The sequence below is a fragment of the Chlorocebus sabaeus genome, chromosome 5, assembly GCF_047675955.1.
Source record: "Chlorocebus sabaeus isolate Y175 chromosome 5, mChlSab1.0.hap1, whole genome shotgun sequence".
NCBI lineage: Eukaryota > Metazoa > Chordata > Mammalia > Primates > Cercopithecidae > Chlorocebus > Chlorocebus sabaeus.
Genome location: NC_132908.1, coordinates 1,090,037 through 1,103,404, shown reverse-complemented (window position 1 = coordinate 1,103,404; position 13,368 = coordinate 1,090,037). Strand labels below are relative to the sequence as shown.

The window sequence follows — 13,368 nt, the reverse complement described above, 5'->3', positions numbered from 1 at the left end:
TGAGCTGCGGACGCGGAAGCGTGGTGAATGTCAAGGCCATCGTGCTGGGTGGGAGAAGCCTGAGGAAAACAGCACATGTGGCTGATCCCGCTTACACGTCATCCTGGGGCCTCGGATTCACCCACAGTGATGGAGAGCGGGGTGGGGGGTGCCTCCTGGGGGTGGGGCAGGAGCGAGGGACGCCAGTTTTTGGTGCAATGGATGTTTTCTCTCTTGGTGGGAGTGGCGGTTTCACAGGCACGTACATGCATCACACTATTTTATTTTACTTTATTTTATTTTGAGAAGGAGTTTTGCTTTTATCGCCCAGGCTGGAGTGCAATGGCACCATCTTGGCTCACTGCAACCTCCACCTCCCAGGTTCAAGCAATTCTCCTGCCTCAGCCTCCCGAGTAGCTGGGATTGCAGGCGACTGCCACCACGCCCGGCTAATATTTTGTATTTTTAGTAGAGAAGGGGTTTCACCATGTTGATTAGGCTTGCCTTGAACTCTTGACCTCGGGTGATCCACCCACCTCGGCCTCCCAAAGTGCTGGGATTATAGGCGTGAGCCACCACACCCAGTCCATACATCACGCTTTCAATGTGCACAGTTTATTGGCTGGTGCAGTGGCTCACGCTTGTAATCCCAGCCCTGCGGGAGGCCGAGGTGGGAGGATCACTTGAGCTCGGGAGTTTGAGATCAGCCTGGACAACACAATCAGACCCTGTCTCTATAACAAATTAAACAATTAGCCAGGCCTCGTGGCGCCTGTAGTCCCAGCAACTCGGGAGGCCGAGGTGGGAGGATCGCATGAGCCTGAGACGTCAAGGCTACAGTGAGCCATGATCCCTGCCCTCCAGCCTGGGCAACAGAGCCAGACCCTGCTTCTGAAAACAAACCTAAAAGCAGCAGTGGGTCTCAGCGAGCACCAGGGGGGCCTCCCGGAGCACCCCGTGTTGGGGCCCCAGGGCTGCTCACAGTAAGAATCACACCCCGGGTGGTCCCAGCCACCAGGAAGGTGCTGGCTCATGACTCTGGAGGCCGGAAGCCCAAGCTCAAGGTGTTGGCAGGGCCCTGGTCATTCCAAGGACTGCGGGGACGACCCTTCCCACCTCCCCCAGCTTCTGGCGCTGCTAACCACCCTTGGCCTTCCCCGGCGGTTGGCCATGTGGCTCCAGTCTCTTCCTCTGCCCGGCCACAGCCTTCCCTGCAGCTGTGTTTCCCTCTTTTCTCTCGAGACGGAGTCTGACTCTGTCGCTCAGGCTGGAGAGCAGTGACATGATCTCGGCTCATTGCAACCTCTACCTCCCGGGTTAATCGATTCTCCTGCCTCAGCCTCCCAAGTTGCTGGGATTACAGGTGCCCGTCATCACTCCTGCCTAATTTTTGTATTTTTAGTAGAGACGGGGTTTCACCTTATTGGTCAGGCTGGTCCCGAACTCCTGACCACAGGTGGTCCACCCACCTCAGCCTTCCAAAGTGCTGGGTTATAGGTGTGAGCCACTGTGCCTGGCCACCAATTTCATTTTTAAGAAAGAATAATAGGCCGGGCGCGGTGGCTCAAGCCTGTAATCCCAGCACTTTGGGAGGCCGAGACGGGCGGATCACGAAGTCAGGAGATTGAGACCATCCTGGCTAACACAGTGAAACCCCGTCTCTACTAAAAAATGCAAAAAACTAGTCGGGCGAGGTGACGGGCGCCTGTAGTCCCAGCTACTCGGGAGGCTGAGGCAGGAGAATGGCGTAAACCCGGGAGGCGGAGCTTGCAGTGAGCCGAGATCCAGCCACTGCACTCCAGCCTGGGCGACAGAGCGAGACTCCGTCTCAAAAAAAAAAAAAAAAAAAAGAAAAGAAAGAATAATAAGGGGAGATTTCAAGGCTGACCGCCAAGCCAAAGTCATGAAAACACCAGGGGAAGACGAGAGGAGGAGGCAGAACTAACGTTGGGCAGGCGTCCCCACACCCCCAGCAGAAGGGTCCGGTGCAGGGACGTGGGAGAGCCAGGCCAGCAGGTGTCTGCACAGGCGACTCAGCCACGTGTGGGGCCGACACGTACCAGCTCATAAGAGCCAGTGGTTAAATACCTAAGAAATGAGTGAGCTGCTTGTTAAACGCAGCCACAACTAAAAATTAAATCATGTACATTTACAATTAGTGTTGAAGCTGAAAGAAGCTTCCATTTCAGGAATATCATTTGTACCAGGGTGAGAAAGAGTTGAACAGTGGATCACAGATCAGGTTTACGGATAACACACTTATCAGGGCAAGAATCGGCAGGTGGGGAGCAGCCTTGCTCTGTGGAGTCTCAGGCTGGCTGCAACATAAGAGACGGGCCGAAGCCAGCCCAGGCGCCCGTCAGAATCCATCAGCCATGTGGGATTTACGGCAGAGCCCCATCCCATATTTTATTACTGTTTGTAAATCATGTGCCACACGTGACTTACCTCAGTAAAACTTATAATAAGCTGCTGCATGTCTGCAAATGCACACATTTATGCACCCGTCGGGGGCTCACTCACGGGAAGGGTGAGAAGGGCAGCTGGCGAAAGGCAGGTGAAGTCGGGGCTTCCCCTCCTGTGAATTTAAACACCCCTGAAGCCCTACCATGGGGGCCTAGACCTCGGAGGGGGTGCACGGTTAGTGCTGTTGTTTTCTGTACTTTTCAGTATATTTAAAAGCCCTTAGAGGTCGGGTGCAGGGGCTCGCACCTGTCACCCCAGCACTGTGGGAGGTGGAGGCGGGAGGATTGCTCGAAGCCAGGAGTTCGAGACCAGCCTGGCCAACAAAGCAAGATTCCATCTCAATAACAATAATAATAATATTAGCCAGGCATGGTGCCTGCACCTGTGGGCCCAGCTCCTTGGGTGGTTGAGGTGGGAGGACTAATTGAACCCAGGAGGTGGAGGCTGCAGTGAGCTGTGATTGGGCCACTGCACTCCAGCCTGGATGACACAGTGAGACCCTGGCTCAAAAAAAAAAAAGAAAAGAAAAAAGAAAAAAAGAAAGAAAAGAAAAAAACAATTTTGAACAGAAGTAGGTCTTGGCTCTCAGGGTCCCCCCTCTGTGGCCAAGCCTCACCCCAGGGAAGGTTTCATCCACTTCCGGCCCTGACTAGGAAAACAGGAACCCTGCGAATAATTCAGGTGATCCCAGGCCCCGCGGGGGGCAGGACAGACCGTGGTGTGAGCTGCGGAGAATGGTTCTCTCGTGCTTCCAGCCAGTGGAGTCCTTGGGAGCTGGAGGGGACCTAGGGCTGGGAGCCATGGCTCACCTGCCCTGCCCAGCTGTCTGTGTGTGGGGCAGCCGTGCTGGGCAGGGGTCTCACAGGTAAAGGACAGGGGGGCGGAGCTGCGATGGGTCTACACCAGGAGCCCCCACCTCCAGGCATCCCCCACCCCAATCCCCCAGGCTGGCCTGACGTCGTGCGGGGAGGCAGAGCCAGCTTGGCCCGAACGGCTGCGGTGGAGAATCGATCGACTGTAATTGGGACTTGGAAGAGGTTTAATATTTAACTGGATTAAATATTTAAACAGAAGGAGCTGATGGAGCACGGCAGCCAGGGAGACGACGGGGACGGGCCCTGAAATTGGGAGGAGGGATGCTAGTGTGGGGCACCCAGGCCCTGCCTACCAGGCATACGGCAGGTGCCCCCCGGCCTCCCTTCAGAGGGGAGGGCTTGAGGGGAGGACTTCATTCTCCGTCTCTATGCTCAGGTGGCAGCGGGGCTGGCTCACCTGAAGTTCTTGGCTCAGAGTCCACGGATGGACTGGGAGGGTGTGGTCCCTGAATTTGGAGCTGAGACGGCGGGAGAGGCTGGGGCTTCCTTCTGCGGAGGGTCCAGACCTTAGTCAGCTCATCAGAGACACCATCCCTCACCGTGCTCTCCCAAGGAGAAGATGAGCCACCAGCCCCTTCTCATCCTCCCTCCCACACCTGGGAACGGTGCATCTCTGGACCCCGGCAGGAGCCGGAGGGGGCGCTCCTAGAATTTCTAGATGGCAGCCACCGCCCCACCCACCTTCCCCAAAGGTGTTCCTGAGTAGACTCCTAGAGAGACGCAGAGTGGGGTGGGGTCGGGTGGGGCAGGTGCCTGGTCTCCCTGCCCTCCGTGATCTGTGAAGACCCCGCCCAGCCGGGCTTCCACAAATACACCGAGGGGAGGCAGCTCCCGTCCTGGGCCCAGGATGCCGCATGCTCTCAACCAAGCCCTCCCAGCGTGGCCTGGCTGGCTCTGTCGTGGCGGGTTCCGTGGGTGTCAGGAAGCCCTCGGGGGCCCTGCAGTCCTGGTGTCCCACGTCCCTACCCCAGCTGCCTGGCAGGAGGCCCTCGTGACCATGGGGCCCCTGTGGTGTTTGCTCTGGGCCTCCCTGGGGAGTGGCTTCCGGCACAGAGCCCCCAGGGCTGGGGTGAGCCGGCTCTGCAGAGTGTCAGCCTGGAGGAAGTAAGAGGTGAGCAGGCCTCGAAATGTCTTGCAGGCCTCAGGAACTGCAGAAACAGAACCCACACGCAGGCCAGGCCCGTGGCTGCCTTCCAGGTGGACCCAACGCTTCCTGAGGCCTCCTGTGTCTGGGGACCCTGGGCTGGCCCTCAGGGTGTGACCAGGGCTGGAGGAGAAACAGGGCAGGGAAGACGAAACCTCGAGACAGAGGGAGCCTGAGCCTCGTGGACGCTCCGGCAAGCCCACCGCCACGTAGACCAAGCACACCTGGCCATGGCCTCTCTGGGGCTCAGAGCAGATCTGGGTCTGAAGCGTGATGGCCTGCCTGGCTGCATGACCTGGGCAGGTGTCCTTAGCACCTGAGCCTTGGTCTGCTCACCTGTGACATTGGTAATTGTTCCTGTGCAGAGGGTGGCCATGGCTGTGAAACAGAGGAGCTGTGTGCCTGGCTGGGACCTGGGTGCCTGGCGTGTCCACGGCTGCCTCGGTTACCTCCTGCCGGAGGACAGACAGGGAAGCTGGGCAAAGCCCAGGGAGCAGCGAGGCCCAGCGGTTGGGGGTCTTCCTGTTCCCACTCCCAGGGAACACCCAGCAGGTAAGGTGCATTTGGACATCCCGGTTTTGTTTCAGCAGGCCTGCAGGGCTAGGGGAAGCCACAAGCCTCCCAGGGGACCACGCCTCTGATTTGGTGTCCGGGCAGCATAGCGGCCATCCAGGGCTGCAGGGACAGCAGAGGTGGGGGCTTGTGGCCTGGGAGACGCAGGATGGGGTCTCCTCTCTGCTGGACTGGACTGGCCCTCCCTCCCTTCACCTGGGGGTGGACGCAGGTCTGGGGAGGTGGACGCAGAGGGGACCCGGCAGTGCGAAGCCTCGGACTTTCTTGTGTTTTGTAAGCAAGAGTAGAACGGCCAGCTCCCCCAGCGCCCAGAGGCCAGCCCGAGTCCCTGTCCAGGCCTCCGAGGCCTCCACCCTGGTCCGTCTCCTGGCAGCACCGCTGGCCCAGCCTGTCTGGGCCTGCTCTGAGCCAAGCCTGAGGGGTGGCTGTTGCCCTTGGGTTCAGGAGCTCACCTGGACCCACCAGGCGGGGTTCCCTGGGGGCCTTCCTGGGCAGATGTTGGTCCCACTGGGAGGGCAGAGCCAGTCAGTGGTGGACACAGCATCCGTCCCAGCCTTGGGCCAGCAGGAGGGGTCCCAGAATGTCCTAAAAGGCGTTAACCTTGTCTGGCCTATGCACACAGGGCAGCGGGTGCTGTGGTCCTGCAGGCATGGCTGAGCACATGGGCCCTCAGACCCTATGGGGACCCCACGCAGATCCCAGGCAGACCACAGGCAGCCCCGACATGGCATCCCACGTGCCCCCAAGTGCCCCATCCTAGCCCCCATGCAAACCAAGTGGCCCCCACACGGCCCAATTGTGTGGGAGCCCCAACGCACCCCACCAAATCCCCACCGAGTCCCCTCAGCGACTCCTGGCCCCAGCCTGGCCTCCGCTCCTCGCTGGCTGAGTCAACGCCAGTTCCTGGCAGCAGACGCTCCCCCAGGACGGGTTCCTAATGAATTGTTTGATCTCGCACCCCTGTTTGATCAGAGGAGGGAGCTGCTCTGGAATTAAGCAGGTGGCCCCAGACCCAGCGGTTCTGCCCCAAGAGGGGCAGGAGGGGACACGATGTGGTCCCAGTGCTGGGGGTTTGTCCCAGTGGGGAGGGAAGCCTGGCGGTGGCATAGCAGAAGCAGGCAGGCCGTGGGCTGTGCTCACTGTGGGCTGTGCCTTCTCTTGCAAAGCAGTTCTGAGCTGCCACCTGCGCAGGGTTGGGCGGTGGACCCCCCAGAGCGTGAGCACATCCTGCGGCCGGAGCCTGTGGAGGAGACATTCCTGGGAAAAGGATCTTCGCAGACGCGGCCCTAGTCAAGGACCTCCAAGTGGGATCGTCCGCGTGGGCCTTCGCTCCAACACTGGCATCCTCAGAAGTCAGAGCAGAGGTCAGAGCCCAGGACGCCGGGAGCCCTCCGGAGCTGGAAGAGGCAGGAAGGGACCTTCCCTGCGGCCGCCGGAGGGCATGCAGCCCTGCCCACACCCGACGCTGGACTTCTGGCCTCCAGCACTGGGAGAGAGGACGCTTCTGTGGTTCGACACCCCCCGGGGGCGGCACAGGAGCCACAGGAACCCGACACGTCGCCCGAGCTTCCAGTCCATAGGCTGAGCACGGAGCTGTCCTGACCAGCATCCACAGCCCTGCTCCTGGGCCCCAGCAAGGGCCAAGGGAGGCCCTGACACCTGTCCAGGTGCACACAGGGGGGTCCGAGCACTCGGACCCTCACCTGGGACGTGTGCTGGCTCTTGTGCAGGACGCCCTCCCTAGGCCTGGAAGGAGGGTGAGGACCCAGCACGCGGAGACGCCTGGATTTCTGCACTGGAAGGTGGGTGCTGCTCCTGCCCGTGGGGAAGCATGCCAGGGACTGGCGCATGGGCAGGAGAGACCAGGGACGGGCTCAGGGGGAGTGGGTGGGAGTCTGGGGATCTCTGTGCCGCAGCCTGGTCTGGGGGCTGCAGGCCGGGCAGGCTGCCCCATGGGTGCCTCACCACCAAAAAGGCTCCTCTGCAGCCCCCAGCTCAGGCAGACCCAGGCCTGGGGAAGACCTGAGGGGCACATTCGTCCAGGCTGCCCAGGCCTCAGAGCTTCCTTGGAGCTGGGCTCTGGGCACATGCCAGGGACCCGGGCCCAGGTTCCCACGAGGCGCTGGGCAGGCAACCTGGATGGAGGTCTCGGTTTTGGGATCGATACTGAAGTCTCTGGAGCCAGGGGCAGCCCCATGCCAGGAAGGGGGTATTACTGGGTGCAGTGGGTGAGGGGCGGGCACGAGGGCAGCTCACCGCCCACCCCCACCCCCACTGCACCCCCACCCACCGGCCTACCCAGGGGAGCCTCGCCAGCTTGGGGGATGATTTAGGTGCAGACAGTAAGAGAGGGGCCAGGCACTTTGGGGAGGAGCTGACCTGCACCGGTCTCCCTCTGCCCTCCCCATCTGCTGTCTTCCGCACGGCAGGCCCGGTGTGGGGCTGGGGCACACATCCACAGGTGGGCCCGGGAAAGCCTCCTGGGTGCTGGTGGCCTGGGGTGAGGGGCAGCATTATTGGGGTGATGGATACATTGGGGGTCAAAGGTCATTGCAGTGTGACCTGGGACTGGGGTCACCCATCACTCAGACCTCAGAGGAGAGGGATGAAGGGGCCTGAGGCAGTCCTTGCCCCAGGGACCTTCTGGCCCCTCAGCCATAGCCTTCCCTGGCCCTCGCCAGATGGACCCCAGACCATGCCCTTGGTCTTTCTCCCCCAGCCTCCTGGGCAGCCTCTGGGGGTCTCTGAGGACCCCAGCCTGTCCCCAGCTCTCACGAAGTGAAGGCCTCCACATGGGACTCTCCCTTGGGAGAGTGCACAGGCCAGGAGGGACGGCTGTGGCCACCGCAGGCCCTGAGGCACCTCGGGCTGGCTGGGGGCCTGGAGGACAGGGGCAGGGGTCCCTGAGCGCCCTCCATCCATTTGGTTCCTGTAAATGAACTGTGCCTCTGAGCCCCAGGAAACACGGTCCCGTGCCACAGGAAGAGGGCAAAGCTGTCCCCTGAGGCCGAGGCGAGCTCGTGGGGAGCGGGGGTCGGGGCCGGACCTTTCCCAGGGGTGCAGGCAGAGCTGGGCAGGGCGTGCAGCCTGGAGGAAGGCGGGGGCAGGATGAGACAGGGACCCCAGGCGCATGGGAGTGAAGCTGCCAGTCTGCAGCATGTAACGTGCACTCATGAGTGCTGGGCCCTGGACTGGCTGCTGGGATCTGCCCTCTCCACACAGCGACTGCAGAGGCCCCGGGGCACGGTGGGAGAGGCAGAATCGAGCAAGGAGACACACACCAGCTGGGAGCCCTGCACGCCGTCTCCAGTCTGCAGGTTGGCACAGACGCCCCAGCAGCGAGGCATGAGGCCCCCAGTGTTCACCCTGAGGGTGAAGCACGCTACATGCCTTGTGGACCCAGCCACAGCCTGGGGTGGGGGGCTGCAAACAGTAGCCGTGCACTTACCAGCAGGGGTGCAGCCCGCGTGGAGGTGGGACGAGCAGGTGGAGGGGAGACTGAAGTGTGGGAAGGCTGAGTGTCCCCGGGTATATCCGGCCAGTTTCTGGAAGCAGATCCTCCTGGAAGCAGATCCTGAGACCCGGACTCAGTGCAGCCTTCCCAGGAAAGCCCAGCAGCAAGGGCAGGCCCAGGCGGAGGGTGGCCAGGCTGGGTGCAAGGGCCACAGAGGGGCCCTGGGCGGAGGGCACAGGCCTCCCCGCTGTGTCTGTTCAGGAGGGAGCTGGGATATTTAGACCCCACCCCAGTGGTCACTAGCTAAGGCCCTCAGTGCCCAGAGGGTCACCGTGTGGGGACAGGAGGGTTGGGGAAGGCCCCGGACACTACCCTGCTAACGAGAGACGTGTTCCTAGCCCCACCTGGCCTCCGCGGGGCAGGCACACCAAGGTGTCAGGACCATGGGGTTCAGTCCTCACCCCCACCCGGCAAACAGGCTGGAGGTGGACTTGGCGTGGTGAGACCTGGGCAGCCTGATCCCAAAGTAAGACATTCGGTTTCCAGGGCTGATACCTTGAAAGGCAAATATCACCTCTGTTTCCAACACACGTCCATGTGGGCCTGGAGGCGTCTGTGCAGGATCCCCGGGTGGGGTAACTGTCCCATCCTCCCACGTCCACTGTGCCTGTCCTCCAGTGAGCCAGGCCAGGGCATCTCTGCTGCTGCTGCTGCATGGATGACCCCAGAAGTCAGGGCATGGCCCCCATTGCCCGTGTTATGGGGGAAGAAACACAGGCTCAGACCCAGAGGCCCTGGAGGACCCCATAAAGGGCTGGTTCTGGGGGTTGGCCTGGGGTCTGCCCGAGGACCCCAGGCTCTCAGGAGGGGCTCTATGGGAGACCAGGGAGGGAGGCAGCTGCCTGCTTGGAGGGTGTTTCCAGAGCTGTGACCCCTGTCCCCAGTCCTCACAGTAAGAACTGGCAAGAAACTGATGCCTAGGCTATGGCGAGGCTGGGATGTGGGGTCTGGTCACCATGGGTGAGACCAGGACAGGTACGGAGAGGCACGCACCTCGGCAGGGGCCCCCCAGGACCCAGAGCCCAGAGACACTGACGGCTCCCACGGACAGCAGCGGGGATGGGGGTGTCCTGGGGACACGGGGGCCGCCTGGGGCCCCTCTCATCCCATCGTCTAGCTTCCTGTGGTCTCCCAAGTCCTTATCAACACCTCCTCTGTTGTCTTGTCCGGTCCCCCACCACCTGAATGGGGCCATTCCTGGGTGTTCCCTGCACCCTGCCCAGCCATTCCCGCATTCAGTAGGTGTTCAGAGTGTGCAGTGTGGCCTTTGCTCTCGCCATCCCCTCCCAGCGCAGTCCCATTCCCCTTCTCTGGGACCTTCTGGCGCCTTCCCCAGGGCCTCCCCCACCTGGCTCAGAACAGCCCCACCCTTGGTGCCTGGCCACCTCCTTCCCAGCCCTGAACCAGTCCCTGGGGTCCGTCATCAGATTCACACCCCCAGCTCTCCCCTGCAGGGCTCTCTGCCTGCTCTGTCCCCAGGTGTCTCCACCATCCAGACTGGCTGGGGAGGGGCCCGGGGCCCTGGAGGGGAGGGAGGGGGCGGGGTAGAAGAGGGCCCTGAGCCCCGCTGGGAGGGTGAGCAAGTGGGGCTCTTGGGCTGCGGAGTCCTCTGCAGAGATGAAACAGCAAAACTCACTCCAGGTGGGTGAGTCCTGGGTGGGGAGAGGGCTCCTCAGTCCCCAGAGCCCCCTCAGGATGGCAGGTGGTGGGGAGAGGGGCAGAGGCCTCAGTTCCAGCTCTGGCCCAGCCGTATGATTGCAGCTGGCTCTCAGCACAGGGACCTCCCTCACCAGGTGACCGTGGAGTCAGTTCCAGCCCCGGGGAGCCAGAGCCTGAGGGCTCCTCACCCTCTGCTGCTTCATCACGGATCTCTCACTGGGAGCCTCCCACCGCCCAGGTCAGCCCCGGATCACACATCACATGGGGACGGGCGGCATCACCCCTGGTCTAAAATTCCACTTCTCAAATCAGCAGGTCTTGCCCCTGATGAGGCCAACCTGCCACCTGGCCACGGGCCGGCCCAGTCTGCATCTCAGCCCTTCATCTGAGGATGGCAAGGAGGCCGGAACTCCAGAGGTCACTCAGAGGCTGGAGTGGGGCCAGGGTGCTCTTGGTGGGGAGTCCCTGGCTCTCTCTTTGTCTTTTGGGGGCAGGCGCCCTGGGGCAACAGGACGCTGTGGATAGGAGAGTCGGCAGACGCCCCACCTGCCCAGGGGGATTCGACCAGGGCTCCCTTCCACTCTACCATCTGGGCCTGCAGGCCAAAGCACACCCCAGGGGACAGGGAGTCGGCCTGGCCCGTCTCGAGAGGGGGTCTGCACCCAGTCCCCTCACAGCCTGGCCAGATGGAGCCCCAAGCAGGAGGTGCTGAGTGGAGGCAGGGCTGGGCCTGCGTGGGCGCCGGCAGCAGGGTTGCCAGGCAACCACCTTGTGCATTTGGCGTCTCCATCTCCATAGGGCGGAGGAACCCGGGTTCCAATATTTATGTCTTGCCGCTTGCTAAGTCCCGGCGGGTGTTCACGCTGGACAGGGGGGAGAGGGAGGCGCGGTCTGCCGGCCCTGGAGGGTGGGGTGGCCCTGGAGCTCCAGGCTCCCACCCCCAGCCCTGCTCCCAGGAGGGGCTGACAGTTCTCTCGGCGGCTGCTGTGGCTTAGAGCTGAGAGGCCAAGCAGCTTCGATGGTGGAACTCCAGGCTCAGGGGACGGAGGGGGACCTTCCTGCTAGACCCAAAATGACAGCAGGAGCTGCCTGTCCCCTCTGCCTGGGCCACAGTGAGGAGAGGCCGTGCCGGGTGCAGCCCCTCCTGGGTCTCTTCAGGCAAGGCCAGGTCTCCATGGGCCTCTACAGAGCAGGGTTGCAGGGGCACCAGGGTCTAGCCTCGTCTCCATAGGCCTCAGCTTCCCCTTCCCCAAAAGTGCCGTGGTGATCCTGGGTGGCCTGGCGGTGCTCTGACAGTTCGGGGGGACCACAGCCCAGAGGCCCTGCAGGCCAGAGGATGGGGGCCCCGTGGGTTCCCAGAGAGGAATATCAGGTGTCAGAGACGGCCCCACCGGGAAGGTCCCCACTGTCCTGCGACGCTGTCCCAGGGCTTCCTGCGGTGAGGACAGTGGGGGATCCAGCCAGGCATGGGAGCCTCAGGATGTCCATCCTGTGGCCAGGGGTCCAGGGTGGTCCACTCCCCAAGGGCTGAGCCCCGTACCTGGCTGGGGAGCTGGAGCGCCCAGCTGGGCCCACTCAGGACCCTGCTGGGTGGAGGGCAGGGTCTTCCAGCACCTTCCGTGGTCCATCTTCTCCGGAACCCAGAGCTCCTGCCAGTTCAGGCTGGGAGTGGGGCGCTCCCTGCACGTCAGCCCTGCAGACCCCCCGGAAGGGTCAGGGCCTGGGTGGAGAGGAGGCCTCTATGTGGGTGAGGGCTTCAGGCTGTGGCCCCATCCTTCCATGGGACCACCTCGAGGGACCCCAGCCCCCCCACCCTGCAGGCAACGCTGAGCCTCAGTCTTCCCAGGCAACGGGGTGGGGTGGGGGGCCCAACCTGCACTAAACAGCTGTGGCCCGGTGGCCCACGCCCTGACCTGCCTGCCCTGAGGGGAAGCCCCCGGGTCCCCAGGTGGCCTGGGCTCTGGTTGCCCACCTGGGCCATTACCTGTGCTTTCGAATCCTTGTGCAAACCAGGGCATCCTGGACCTGGGGGGTCCCCTGCTCAGGTACCAGCTGGGGCTGCCCACGCCCCCGAGTGCAGCTAGCAGGGCGGAGGGGCGCTGGCACCAAGACCCCTCTGCCGTGTGCTCCCGTCCAGCCCAACGGGGGCCCAGCCCAGGCCACACCGGCCCCGGCCTCCCGCTTCTCTCCCCTTGGCCTGGGAGCTTCAGGGAGAGGCTGGAAGTGCTGCGGGGCAGCGGGGATTACAGGGTGGGGTGGGCTTGAAGGGGGTCGGTGCACGGTAACCCCTTGGCCCTGGTTTCTAGGTCCAGGGATGGGGACCTCTGCACCCTGCCCCTCCACCTGCCGACGCGGGGACAGCTGTGCCCGGAGACCCCGTGGCTCCTGTCGTCCAGTCCACCAGGCACCCAGGGCTCCTCCTGCCACTGCCCTCACCTCCCGCTGCTAAACCTGAACGTCACAGCTCTGGGCCCTGGGTTCACCCACAGTGCGGAGCCGAGCCCTCCCCCAGGCCTACAGTGCCTGCTCCGGCAACTTAAACTTGAACTCAGTGCTGGCCCAGGAGCTGATGGGAAGGACTGCCCAGCCTCCCCCAGCCCCACGGTCCAGCCTGACCCACCTTGGACGATGGGGTCCTGGGGGCAGCACAGGCAGTCGGGGGAGACTCCCCTGGCCGGGCCGGGCAGGGAGGGGTCCCTGGAGGGAAGTGCCCCCAGCTTTGTACAAGGGTCTGTCCTGGGGCAGGGGAGGGGCTTTCCCAGGTGTGCAGTACCCAGGGCCCCGGCACAGCTCACAGGGCACCTCCTGCCCCCGCCCTCCAGCACCGCTGGGTTTCCCACTGGGCCAGGCCTGGGTCAGCCCGTCTCTCCCTCCTGGGGTCCCGGAGGCATAGGGCAGCCAGGAATCCGGGTACCTGGGAACTCCAGAAGCCCAAAGCCGAGGTCCTGCAGAGGGTCCAGGGGTCTCCGAAGACCACAAATGCCAGTCCCTGCCACTCCCAGGAGGAGGTGCCACCCAGTTGCAGCCGCTGGACCTGCAGGCAGACGAGACCCTCAGCCACACACGGGAGACCAGAGTTGGAGGCGCTCGGGAGGCTAGAGGCGAAGGCCCACGGGCCTCCTGGATTCCGAGATTTTCCCCTCATCAAACAAACAACG

At 62.9% G+C, this 13,368-nt stretch overlaps 1 long non-coding RNA gene across 3 annotated transcripts; it reads left to right on the top strand.

The window, feature by feature from the left end:
• Positions 1–4,407: 4,407 nt before the first annotated feature.
• Positions 4,408–12,906, top strand: LOC103225786 (uncharacterized). 3 transcript variants are annotated; one of them, XR_005237777.2, is made up of 5 exons: positions 4,408–6,839; positions 8,260–8,354; positions 10,345–10,448; positions 10,526–10,627; positions 12,517–12,621. It is a non-coding gene; the product is annotated as an uncharacterized lncRNA (long non-coding RNA). The 3 variants fall into 3 exon arrangements; XR_005237775.2 differs by having other exon boundaries at positions 10,526–12,906; XR_012092883.1 differs by lacking the exon at positions 4,408–6,839 and having other exon boundaries at positions 7,531–8,354; positions 10,526–12,905.
• Positions 12,907–13,368: the final 462 nt, after the last annotated feature.